At 39.0% G+C, this 13,967-nt stretch overlaps 1 long non-coding RNA gene across 1 annotated transcript in view; it reads left to right on the forward strand.

The window, feature by feature from the left end:
- Nucleotides 1–627: 627 nt before the first annotated feature.
- LOC107974809 (uncharacterized) overlaps nucleotides 628–13,967 on the forward strand; it is a 54,518-nt gene continuing 41,178 nt past the window's right edge. The window contains exons 1-2 of the long non-coding RNA XR_001717843.1: nucleotides 628–864; nucleotides 12,518–12,613. This is a non-coding gene — a long non-coding RNA (uncharacterized LOC107974809). The remainder of the gene's footprint in view (nucleotides 865–12,517; nucleotides 12,614–13,967) is intronic.

A 13,967-nucleotide genomic window follows, 5' to 3' on the forward strand; every position in this document is an offset into this window, starting at 1 on the left:
CCATCAAAAGCTTTCATAAAGAGGCTAATTGTATGGAGTAATAACTACTTTGAAGGGTGTTGGGGGAATTATTCAGAGAGGTTCTGCAAAGTGGTTTGGAGACGAAAAGTGCAATATAAATGCTAAGTAGCCCCATATTTTTCTGGGAAGAGGTGCAGTAAATGTAATCATGGCTCTGCTCAAGCTGAGAAGCCTGATGGCCACCTCTACGCTCATATTTAATGTTGATGAAATCGCTGACACAACTTCCAACAGAGGATCTCTTTCTTCCCCCCTCACTATCATGTAAATAATTTCCACAAAAGTCAGAGCAATTCCTGCTTATGAAAGCTTTACACAATTCCCAGAATTGTGAAGGAAAAAAAAGCAGGCATATGGTATTTATATAGTGGGTACTAAGTAAATATTTGTTTATTATTTTTTTTTTTTACCATTGCTTTTTAGGTGCCCTTTACACGTGTGCTTTTGAATTCCCCTAACATGATATCAGCACTAGATGGCGCTATGTTACCGTGAAGACTGCCAGGGTGGTGGTGGTGGTGGGGTGAATCTCTAATTTTGTAATTAGCCAACAATGCAGATAAGCAGAGGTTTAATTTAAGTCATTCCCCCCCTCATTATACTTTATAAGAAATCATGACCTTTTTATTTTGGAGGGGGTACAGGGACTTACTGTATTATTTTATCTCAGCATAAGCAAATTCAACTTGCTTTAATTCTCACTTTGAAGGAGAGAATGTCAGGCTGCCTCCTGCTCTGTTTCACAGTGTGTAGCGTTGGTAATGAGCTCTGACAGCACTCCTCCTGCTGCTAACTGTGTCACATGAGCCGACGGAAGGTGACTTGAGACGTGAAGAAATGAAGGTGCGTAACTGATTCTCACAATGAGAACATGCTTTCTAGTCTTTCCTTCTCTGAAAAGCTAATGACAATTTTTATTAGAATAAAAGTGTTGGTTTTCTCATAGTCCTTTGAAATTCCCCTAATGGGCTAAAATGTTATGTTCCTTTTCCCTCTAAAAACAGTTTGTAATGATTCAAATGGTCAATGATTTTGAAAATAATTGAACAGCTAAGCCTTAAAGTACTGTAAACAAGCAAATTTTAGCAGAGGAGAGCACTGGCTTCCACTGTGACTAGAATTATCTTTGTGGGGACAGAGGATATTCCTCCCAGCCTCCCATCTTTTATAGATGTGAGGTGACATGGTGTTTTAGTGTGTTAATGTATGTTTCTATCTGTTTGGTGTTGAAAACCTTCAAAGGCGATTAACTCCCTTACAGAAGCTGAGAGGGAAGGAAATGAGTCCTTCACCAGGATATAGGCCTCTGAATGGTGGCGTTACTATAATGATATACATGCTTATGTATCTCTATATCTCTACATACTTTAAGTCATATTTGATTAAGACAGTCTGCGGCTACTCAAAAAGAAAATTGGGAAGGAGAAATTGTAGAAAGGCAGTCGGAGAAGCTACTAAAGAGAATAGAAATAGCTTGATCCAAGAAAATGAAAGAGGCTAAGGTATAAACTAACCCTGCTGTTTCCAAACTACGTGCTGGGACACCCCAAGGTGCTGCAGCCAACTCACAGAGAGGCCCCAGGATATTTTGAGTTTTTGAAGGAAATGGAGCAGCGTCTACCAGAAACCAAGCAAATGACTTTAGAGTTTTCATACTAAATTGCACTACATTCCTACAGTCCTAGGTGACATCATATTTTTGCAAAGCTAGGTTTTTGGAGGTTGATGGGATAAAAAGCAAGTAGTATGCAAAAATGAACAGGAATAGTTAACAAGGATGGCAGTGTCCAGTCTCATTCCAATGATGGAGAGGCTGTGCAGGGCCTAAGGGACACACATGCCCCATTTGTAAGTAATTGTGGTTATTTAAGACTGAAATGAAACGTATTTTTTTCAATTTGTATTATTATTTTCAAATAGCTACTTAATTATTAGGACATACATACTTAAGATTTTTGGATTTAACTACCTAATGAAAGGAATGGCTATGTAGTTTGTTTTTTTTTTTGGTGGTTAAAAAATTACTGAGACACTGAGGGTGCCAGGAAGTTAGAAAGTTTGAACTTCTGGGCTAACACTGTTTCTTGATGTCCTTTGAGGAGTAGACACATTCCTGCCTCAGAGACTTGGCTCTTGCTGTCCTTCTTCTGGAATGTGCTTCCCTCAGATAACTGGTTGACCCAATTCATCACTTGCAGTAAGTCTCTGCTCAAATCTCACCTACTCCTGGGGGCCTCCACTTACCACCCTCATTCATCCTGCCCTGCCCACCCTCCCCAGAGCTCAGCTGCCTCTTCCTTTCTCTATTTCCCCTTTTGTCCACCATCCATCTCACTTTTAATATACTACATCATTTATTTATTTATTTATTTTATTTATTATTTTTGTTGTTTATTGTTTGTTCCTCTCACTAAGCTATGTCACATGGACAAGGTTCTTTGCTTTTTTTAAAAATAGACTAGTAAATTTAAAAAGTGTTTAGAATAGTGCCTGACACATAGAGCTCTTAGTAAATATTTGTTGAATGAATGAAAAGTTCTCAGTGGCATCTCAAGCCTGGTAAATATATGTTTTGTATCTATTTATTTTACAAAAATGTATATAAAAATTATACAGAATAAAATATCTTAGGAGCTCTGAGGTGTTTTGTGATTCATATATTGGAAAAATAGTTAACTGAGACATTTTTGTGGTTGTTGTTATTGCTTAAATAAATCCTATGTTTTTGCTTTATAGAATGAGAGAATGAGTACATCAAAAATTGTATTCTTACTTTTCTTAGTTTCTCATTCTTTTACATAAGTCAATATGTACCTAGAGCTATATAGTCATGTGCCACATAATGATATTTTGGTTAATGACAGACCTCATATATGATGTTTGTCTCAAAAGATTATATTGGAGTTGAAAAATTCCTCACCTATTAATGCCTTGATGATCCTGACCTGTGTAGGCCTAGGCTAATGTGTGTGTTTGTGTTTTAGTATCTAACAAAAAAAGCTTAAAAAGTTAAAAAAAGTTTAATAGAAAAATCTTATAAAGACAAAAAAATATTTTTGTATAGCATTATATGTGTTTGTGTTTTAAGATGTGTTATTACAAAAGAATCATATAGTTTAGACAAATTAAAATGCTTTTAAAGTAAAAAAGTAATAGTAAGCTAAGGTTGATTTATCATTGAAGACATAACATATATATATATATTTTCTGAGACAGAGTTTCACTTTGTCGCCCAGGCTGGAGAGCAGTGGCACCATCTTGGCTCACTGCAACCTTGGCACCCTGGTTTCAAGCAATTCTCATGCCTCAGTCTCCTGAGTAGCTGGGACCACAGGCGCACGCCACCATGCCCAGCTGATTTTTTTGTATTTTTGTAGAGATGGGGTTTCACCATGTTGCCCAGTCTGGTCTCAAACTCCTGAGTTCAGGCAATCTGCCTACCTCAGCCTCCCAAAGTGCTAGGATTACAGGTGTGAGTCACCGCGCCGGCCATGAAAAATGTTTTAAAAATAAATTTAGTGTAGCCTTAGTGTTTATAGAGTCTGCAGTAGTATACAGTAATGTCCTATGCCTTCACATTCACTCCCCACTCACCCAATCACTCACCCAGAGCAACTATCAGTCTTGCACGTTCCATTCATGGTAAGAGCCCTACAAAGGTGGGCCATTTTTTAATCTTTTGTATCATATATTTATTTACATTTTCTATGTTTACATATACAAATACTTACCATTGTTATACAATCGCCTACAGTATTCAGTACAGTAACATGCTGCACAGGTTTGTATCCTAGGAGCAATAGGCTCTACCACATAGCCTAGGTGTGTAGTGAGCTCTACTGTCAAGGTGTGTGTAAGTGGACCACTCTATGATGTTTGCACAGTGACAAAAATCTCAGAACGTATCCTAGTCATTAAAAGATGCATAACTCTACTTACTAAATTCCTTTAGTTGTCATCCAGTAGGGGCCAACGTTCTGTGAAAGAATTAGAAAGTATCACAAGGCATTAATTTAAAACTTCAGTCTTTTCTGAAGTGAAGAACAGCTCACACAGATTAAGTACCATGCGTCTTGTACTGATGGTTGTAATTACTACAAATAAATGAGAGAGGGAGCTCACCAAAGTTTGATCCAAAGTAAAAAGGATTCCATGTTGACTTAGTGTATTGGTTCTCTATGCTGAAATTACCATAACTTAGTGGCTGAAAACAACACACATTTCTCACCTCATAATTATCACGGGTGAGGAGATGGCACAGCATGGATTAGCTGGCCAGGCCCTGTGGCTGCCAGCAAGGGGTCAGGCAGGTTGCATTCTCAGCTGGAGGCCCAACTGTAAAGGATCTTTGTCCACACTCATTCAGACTGTCGGCAGAATTCATTTCCTTGAGGTTGAATGACTGAGGATTCCCAGTCTTACCGGCTGTCAGCTAGAGACTGCCCTTGGGTTCTAGAGACCACCTGCAGTTCCCTGCCATATGACCCTCTCCAGAGCCCGTTCCCAGGAAGGCAGTTTGCTTCTTGAAGATCAGAAAGAGAATCTCTCTCCTACCTGCTGAGATAAAGTCTCATACAGTGTAGCGTAATTGTAAGGGTAACATTCCATCACAGGTCTCACCCATACTCAAAGGGAGTGGATTTCATAAAGGCATTAACACTAAGACATGGGAATTATTGGGAGTCACCCTTGAGTCTGTTTGTTACACTCAGGCAGCAGAAAATGGAGCACCCTTTATGTTCTTTCCTAGTCCCCTATTTGCCCCCTAAGCTGTATTTTAGAGTAGCCCTCTTTTCCCAGCATGTATTCTCCTTCAAGACCTGGGATGTTTACTGAAAGGCCGATCACTTGTGCTCCCAGCATGACCTCAGACAATGAAGTTCTTCAGGCTGAGGTGGTCTCTTTGCAGCTCCCTGAGATGTCCTCGTTCCCTCAGCACTGGGGGCACATGCTGCAATCTCCAGCCCCCTGGTCTGACAGAATTGGGTCTACTTTAGGTTATTTGCTGCTAAAGCTCTGGGTTTATTAAAAAATAAAGGTTTGAGAATTATCTATTATGGTTATTCTCCCTGAGTATTAGGCTAAATAGTTTTATTTTTTAAAGTTTCATTGTTATATTTGTGATCTCATGAGTTATTACCTTTGAATAAATAATAACATGTTATGTCTAGCAAAGCACGTTTAGATATATTAATAATATGAGATATTAATACAATACATATATTTTCTTATCATAAATATAAAATATTACCTATAAGAAATCCTATGCCTGAACTCTTCTTATCTAATTAGAGTTACTAGACTATTCATTGCTAATGTAGGGAGTAGGATGATGTTATCTTAGTATCAAAGAAAAATTACAGTAATAGAAGTAGTGAACAGCAAGGTGGAGTTTTGTAGCTAGACAGGATCACTGATGAATAAACACTACATCTTCTACTTCCCCTTGCCTGCCCTGTTCTCAGATTTTTCTCATGGGTAACATCCATGAAACATGTTCACTTCTATTCAGTCCTTGGGAAAGTGGGAGAGAGTTTTGTACTCAATGATCTCAGAAATCTTTGGACAAAAATGTGACTCCATTTATTATGTAGTGTGATATTAACTACATATTAAATAACTATATTTTGCTGGGCACAGTGGCTCATGCCTGTAATACCAGCACTCTGGAAGGCTGAGGAGTGATTGAGGCCAAGAGTTTGAGACCATGCTAGACAACATAGTGAGGCCTTGTCTCTAAAAACAAATGTTGGTACTCGATATCTTTTAAAAACAAGGTTGGAGACCACCATTTTGGATTAGAGAGAGAGGGTTCGTAATTGCTTTCTTGTAACATCTCTACAAAATACTTCCACTCTCTTGATAAATCAACTAATTATAAAACTGAATTAAAAAATTAAAGAAAAATATAACACTGATTTAAGGAAATTAATCTTTTTTAACAGTGACTATATCATTTCTATACTATGAAAAATTAAATGTTATTAATAAAGACATTAACCTATCAAAAGATATATGGGAGCTATTTAGAGAAAACAAGTAGGAAAAAAAGTCATATTATGAAGTAAAATTCATTGGGGAAGAATACTAGACTGTTTTTCTCAACACCCGTGAGAATCATAAATCCATGGAAACTGAGGAGTCTCATTTTTCTTTGGCAAAAAAGAACCGTGTGAAGCTTTACCAGGGGTATGAATTTGCATTTATAAAAAGCTATAAAAATTTTAGTAAAGCCCTGTTTTTAATTATTTCACCATTCCATGGGTTTCATTGTACTGTGGGTCTACTCTGTACCCAGAGAGAACATATTATTAGGTAGTTACCCAAAAACATACTCAGGATTCAACTATTCTAATAAGTAGATAAGCTTTTAAAAAGGTTTGTTAAGCACTGCCAAATAGTGCCATATAGAAATATGCATGGTTTTTCTCCATGGCCTCATAATTCAAAGCATCATGGTATTTATCCTATCTTTGGTTGTTGAAATACAAAACTGGACATATGTGCATGTTGCTTTTGTAGGAATGTTTAGTTTAATCTTTTAAGGTTTTACAGGCTTGATGTGGACTTTAGAGGTAAGGATTTTTTTGAGGCAGAGATTTCCTGTGTCCAGGAGAGGGGAGATTCAGAAAGGCGGTCAGCAGGCTGTCCCTGTTGGGCAGGAAGATGGCTCTTCCAGGTGTCTGGAACCACGCTGGGAAGGCACAGCATCCAGAATACTTGTATGACCCAGGGCAGTGTTTCTCAAATTAAGCCTCCTTCAGCGTCATCGGGAAGCCTTGTTTGAGATTGCTGTTCCCATTCCCAGTTCCTGATTCAGTAGATCTGGCTGTGAGTCTGAAATTTTGCATTTCTAACAAGTTCCCAGATGATGCTGATACAGCTGTTTGAAGACCACATTTGAAAAACATTAACCTAGTGGGCCAGTCATCACTTGGCTTGATTAGGAGCTGGCTGTTTGCAGAGAGAACAGGATGCAAGGAAAGGTGGAGGGAGCACCTAATATGAAGGTGAAGACCTCAAGTCTTGATGCAAAATGCTTTTAAGGAAGCCTATGGATGACACTGACTTTGGGGACGATCACTCTTCCCCCCTCCATGTACACTGGCAAGAAAACAAAAACAAGTACAGTATTGCTCTCTAGGGGAAGGAGTTATCTTTATGACTAGGGTCACAGGCTTTGAAGTCAGCTGAGACTTGAATCTGAGTTCCTGCTATACCTGGCATGTTCAGAGTGAGCCATTTAACCTCTTAAGTCACAATAGCATCTTAGTGGGCTAATGCCACAGAGTGGGTTCTCAAAAATGACAGTGTCATCATCATCCTTTTCCATTTAGGGAAGCCCCCAATGAGTGTAACTCCCTCTCCCCATCCCTGCTTTAATTTTCCCTTTAGCATGATCTACTATTCTGGTATTTTTCTGATTTGATTTTGTGTGATTCTCTCATTAGAAGCTGAGCCTCAGGAGGAAAGAAATTTTATCTTTTCTTCACTGTCATGTGCCAATGGCTAGAACAATACCTGAAACGTAATAGTACTAGATCAGTACTTATTGAATGAATGAACACTGTGAGCTTGTTATAGTCTCTAGTAAATTCACTATTTACCTAAAAGAACTAAAATCTATTTTTTGGTTGTAATTATTGACCCTGGAGATACCTATCATTATGAAGTGTTTTTAGTAGTTTTAGTTACCTTTAAAGTGTTTCCATTCACATACAGGAATTACTTTTAAAATTTCATGTAGGTAAGTTATCAGCTAAGAATGTTCCTTATTAACTAAGATTTTGATGACATACAAACACGAAACAGCTTTATGTCATTTCTCCGTTTTTCTTTTTTGCCATCAACCATGTACTGTCAAATATTTCCCATCTCAACAATATTTTAGATGAATCACATTGTATTGTGGACATTTTTGGGTATGAAATTCCAGTCTCACTTAATTTAATAAGTTTGAAAGGTCAGCCTCATGTCCAATGGAGAAAGAACTCTTCTCACCAAGCTTGGCCTAGGACCCACAGAACCTGCCTTGGTGAGGGAACTGCATTGGTGGGAGCCTGTCTTGCTACTTTTCTTTTTTGGCATCTTCTTTTTTTCCCTCTAGTGTGCTAGGGTATGGGAGGAATAATGGGGGAAGGGACAAATGCCGCCTACCTAAGAAAAGTCCTGTGTTCCTTGGCTGGCCACATGCTCTGTATGGCAGGCATCTAATGACAGTTCTCTCATTGTCCACTGGGCAGCCCTCTGGCCACCCGGCTTAAACCTGGGTAATTTCCGTGGTGTCCACTTGGCCCAGGGAGATGCACCTAAGGGTGGGAGGGCAGGACTACTATGTTGCTTCCCTTTCTTCAGGCAGCCGCCACCCCACACTTAATTCCCTTTTACTCTCTGCTCAAAGCAGGCACAGGAGCAGGTTAACAAACTCGCCCACACACAGAGTCCACCTGGAGAATGGATGCCAGTCTTCTTGCAGTTACTGCTAATTTCTTTGAGCATGTGACACTTGGCTTTGGGATAGGAAAATAGCCCCATCCCTGCAGAGAAGAAGAAAAGCCATAGGATTTCACCTTGTCAGTGTCTCTTAATGAGAGAGCTAATGGAAATTAGAGTGAGATCAGGTTTTGCTGTGCAGGGCTCTCCCTTAAGTTGCAGGATATTTAGCATCCCTGGATCCTGCCCATTAGATGCCAATTGCACCCCCAACGCCTCCCCACGTTTTCAACCTCCACTCAGCCTGAGAACCATTGGTAGGCCAACAACTCAATAACACATTGGAATTCTAGAACTTCTAATCTATTGCTTATGCAGGCTGAAGGGAGTAATGGGTGATAGCTGCATAACTGATAAGTTCCACAGAGATATGTCTGGCAGTTCTCTTTAGAATGTGGAGGATCTTAGCACCTATTATCCTCAGTTTTGGGTTTCAGTTGAAATTCTGAGACAAGGGAAAAAGAGTCCTTCAACATCCTATTACAGGCTGAAAGCAACATGTCTCCATATTACAGTGTAAGATTTGTAATGTTTGCAGATTTCTTTATGTAGCTAGTTTCTTCCTGGCATGTAGGTTCCAGTCAGCCTCAGTCGGAAAAGCTGCCCCATTCCTATCTCCTTCATTCAAGTTCTTGTGGGGGACCCCCAGTCTTCAGAGCAGCATAGCTTTTATTCATCTCCTATAAATACAAATCCTATCCAAATAATCATAGCTATTTTTATGATGTCTGTATTTCTACAGCATCATAAAAAGAAAATGTTTTGTATTTGATTGAACCATAAAATGACCATTTTTATAGGTTAAAATCATTGAATATTGGCAATTTTATGTAATTCAATCTAAATATGTTAGTGGACTTCATACCTAATTTAAATGTAAGCAAAAAGCTTTAGCATAAAGCAGTATCAGTGATTGAAAATGACAAGACATTTATGAGAGAGAGAGAGAGAGACTCAGATTTCCTCCCCATTCAGCATGAATCAGTTTGAAATGAAGAACATGGAGGAGAGAAAGGGAGCTAATCTCTCAAGTTTGCATCATGTTCTGCCATTTATAGAATGCCTTCACATGCATCATTTCATTTGCTTTTTTGTTGAGACGGAGTCTCATTCTGTTGCCCAGTCTGGAGTGCAATGGTGCAGTCTTGGCTCACTGCAACCTCCTTCTCCCGGGTTCAAGCAATTCCCCTGCCTGAGCCTCCCAAGTAGCTGGGACTACAGGCACATGCCACAACACCCAGTTAATTTTTGTATTTTTAGTAGAGACGGGGTTTCACTGTGTTGGCCAGGCTGGTCTCGAACTTCTGACCTCATGATCCGCCCACTACGGCCTTCCAAAGTGCTGGGAATTTTTTTTTTTTTGAGATGGAGTCTCGCTCTGTTGCCCAGACTGGAGTGTAGTGGCGTGATCTTAGCTCACTGCAGCCTCCACTTCCTGGGTTCAAGCAATTCTACTGCCTCAGCCTCCTGAGTAGCTGGGATTACAGGCACATGCCACCATGCCTGGCTAAATTTTTGTATTTTTAGTACAGATGGGGTTTCACCATGTTGGTCAGGCTGGTCTCAAAACGCCTGACCTCAGTTGATCTGCCTGCCTTGGCCTCCCAAAGTGCTGGGATTACAGGCATGAGCCACCACACCTGGCCTCATTTGCTCTTTATGCCACCCTAAAACCCATCTCACAGAAGAATATTGTGTTCCTTTAGGGGCACAATCGAAAATGAACAGTTTCTACACATGTATAAATATCTAGTCTCTTAATGAAATTTTCAGTTTTAGAAAAGCCATTTTGCTAATATTCAGGACAATTCCTCAAATTTAGTCTGTAGTTAGGCTAAATATTTAAAATGCCCAAATAATTAAGAAATACCTTGCTGTGATAGTAGCATTATATAAATTACATTTAGTCATATTGTGGGTTGTGGTTAATGATTTCTACGTGTCCTAGAATGTGTGCTTAGATGAAATGTCTTTCCTGACTACCCGCAGCTCACAGACCCAGTGGAGATTTAATGTCAGTTTCCTTATGAAAGCAGGCTTGAAATGGCGAGGGAAGAGGAAACTGATGTTGGAGAAGGGAGTGTGGTTCAGGGATATCATAATACATTTCTTAGGCTTTATGACTTTTGGGAAAGGTTATTATAATGGAGTTGAGCTTTTAGCATTGTTTTGCACAAAAAAAGAGAGTCTTTTGTGGGTGAGAATAAAAAGGAGAAGCAGTTAATGAAAAAAAATCCTCAGATCTTCTATTTGTCAGTATTTACAAACAAGAAGGTTTACCTACTTACCTAGTGCATGCCAAACTATGGAATTCCATTCAGTGATTTTTCAAGAAAGGAGGCTCTTTCCTAGAGTGAACTTAACCTTTGTGTGTATCTATATGGATTTGGAGGATATGCCCTAGTGAATAGTAGGCCTTTTAATTTGCATGCTACTTAATATGTTCACTGTAATTGTTTTAGCTGCGTCTTTCTTCTCCCAGAGGAAAAAAGCCATGAGAATCTTAATGCTGTGTCCTTTACTGTCCTCTTCTTGGAAGATGTCATGATGTCATGTTGATCAGTTTGCTATGAATTCCCTCTGTTTGCTCTCAGTGGTCATTTTTGCTGACCCTCCTTATTGGCTTCCCCAGAGGAGCAGTCCCAAATCTCTGCAACTCTCCCTCATCCTCACTCTGTCCTAGTCTCTCAGCAGATGACTCCTAAAAGTCCTGGAAAATGTTGGGGGAGTAGAGGTCAAGGGACGTTGGGCTAATTCCAGCCAGGCATTTATGTTTATAACAACTTACAAGAAACAAAAGCATTACATTCAGTCATATACCCCTTGGGGTACATCTGTCTTTTGGATGTGACATGAGATAATTAATGTGTAAATAATAATTAGAATGCTTGGTACAGAGCAAGCAGTTAATAACTGCTGGTTTCTATCTTTCTTTAATAACCTTTTGACCAGTAAAGATGGTTCAGAAAATATTATATAATTCATTTTCAGCAATTATGATCTAATGAGTTATGACGACCTGATGTCCTTGCTTCATTTGGTGGCTCACGTAGTATAGCCAAAATAGGAGTGTGAGATGGCTCTAAACCAAAGACAATACTTCAAATGACTCCTGCTGTCAAGCCACTTGGATGGAAGCATCTTTTTCAGCTGTGCCCCAACTTGGATTAATTTTTTATAATATAGGCCACATGATCTCAATTTTAGTGGCAGGGATACATCTTGTTGAAGCTCCCTAGCAACTAGCTAATGTTTGCAGCTTCTCCAAGCTATTGTCTCAATTTTGCTGCTGCTGTGGTTGCCACTCGCTTATCTGGACTGACTGGTGACCAACATAGTCCCCAGCTCTCTTCTGAATTCCACCAAATAATCATGATAGCTGGCTGGGTGCGGTGGCTCAAGCCTGTAATCCCAGCACTTTGGGAGGCTGAGGTGGGTGGATCACGAGGTCAGGATTTCGAGACCAGCCTGGCCAACATAGTGAAACCCCATCTCTACTAAAAATACAAACGACTAGCTGGGCATGGTGGCAGGCACTTGTAATCCCAGTGACAGGAGGCTGAGGCAGGAGAATCACTTGAACCTGGGAGGTGGAGGTTGCAGTAAGTCAAGATCGTGCCACTGCACTCCAGCCTGGGTGACAGAACAAGACTCTGTCTCAAAAAAAAAAAAAAAAAAAAAAGAAAAGAAAAGAAAAAAAAACATGATAGCCTCCCAACTTGGTGTAATGTTAATGTGTGTCCTATTGTGCATGCTGGGACCATTTTCAGTGAGAGATTTACGTGGCACTGACTCAGCAAAGACTGACTTTTGTGATAAAATGAACTAATATTTATTTAGTGCTTTGCAGGTTAAAATTACTTCTCATTTATTGTCTCATTTTATCCTTACGTTAACCCAGTGAAGTAGATCCAGCAAATGTTTTTATCTTTTTTTTACCCGTAAGATTAAAGAATATCGTTTGAGAATATTCTTACACTTTAATTTTTTTTTTCCCCTGCAGGTGAAATGTCCAGCTGTTAAGTGAATTGGTATGGTATGGTGGCTAGTTCCAAATGAAATGGCTAAGCTTCACCCCTTTGAACACTCAACTTCTCAGGTAATACTTTGGAGGTATAACTGCATGTAGTTGGGATGTTGTAATGGTATGAGTGTTTTACGTATTGATGCTTTGTGCTTTGAACCGGTTTCTTCCAATAAGCTGTTGTGTTGCCCGCCCTTGGAATAATGCAGTTTCTTCATGAATAAGTCACATTAAACATGCACAGGAATTTTTTTTGGCAACATCAACTGTGATATTATTATAATCTTAAAGGAGGAGTGGCAATTTGTGAACAACAACTTTGGCAAAAGGCCTTGTGAAAAATTGAGAATCACTTGTTTATTATTGTTCTTTTAAATCCTCTCAAGTCTCTGCCAAAAAGAGACTTAAATATTTGTTGCATCCAGTAAATATCTGTTGAATAAATGAGTGAATGAATTATAGAAGGCAGCATTATAGATTGATTGATACACCACAGTTGAAATGGACAACAGTGTATCCTGTGCATTGACTAAACTGGACCATTGACAAATTCTTGAATGTTTCCAGCACCTTCCCACCCCATGCTTTTGGTCACTCCATTTCTTTAATCTCTAATGTCCTTTCCATCTCTGTGTATCAAAATTCTACCCAGCCATTGGACTAGATCAAAAGCTATTTTTTTCTCCATTTCTCCTGAAGCCTTTGTGGCTTTTTCCATTGCCAGAGCTGGAAATGACTATATCTCAAAAAGTTCCCATTGCTCATGTCTTTTTTGGTACTTAGTATATTTTCCTTGGAGAGCACATACATTATTATTTCCTGGTAAAGCATATGCATTATATATTTCTCTTTAGAATGTAAGTTCTCAAAGAACAGACTGTACTGTATTCATCTTTGCAACACACACACACACACACACACACACACACACACATACATGTATTTTAGCAGGGTGTTACATCTGCTAATTTCTCAACCTATTTTGTTGAATTAATTAGGTTATAGGGATTTAACTATTCTTTCTATATTGTAATACCTATAGTTAAAATTCTTATCCTTCATAAAATTTTTCAAAAAGGTGCTGACAAATAGGAAAAACATTGAGATTTGATTTTCTTTGACAATTTAAAGCCTCATCAGATAGAAATACAAACAACTAGTAGAATGGACAAGGCCTTGAGAGAATTAAGTTTTTAAAAGACACAGAGCAGATAAACTTGTTTTGATTAGTTAGGGATGAACAGAATCACTGCGAGAATCACTGATACTTACTCTAAAAATCTAGTGAGCTAATACAGCATTTTTCTTCAGAGGAGGGCAAAATGTTAATTTTTTGAAGTTTTCTGCTTTGGAATTGAGCACGTGTCTCTTCAGTAGTGTCCAGATTTTTTCATAACGTTGCAAATCAAAACAACAATGTCAAAACAAT

Source organism: Pan troglodytes, chromosome 4 (assembly GCF_028858775.2).
Source record: "Pan troglodytes isolate AG18354 chromosome 4, NHGRI_mPanTro3-v2.0_pri, whole genome shotgun sequence".
In the NCBI taxonomy this organism is placed as follows: Eukaryota; Metazoa; Chordata; class Mammalia; order Primates; family Hominidae; genus Pan; species Pan troglodytes.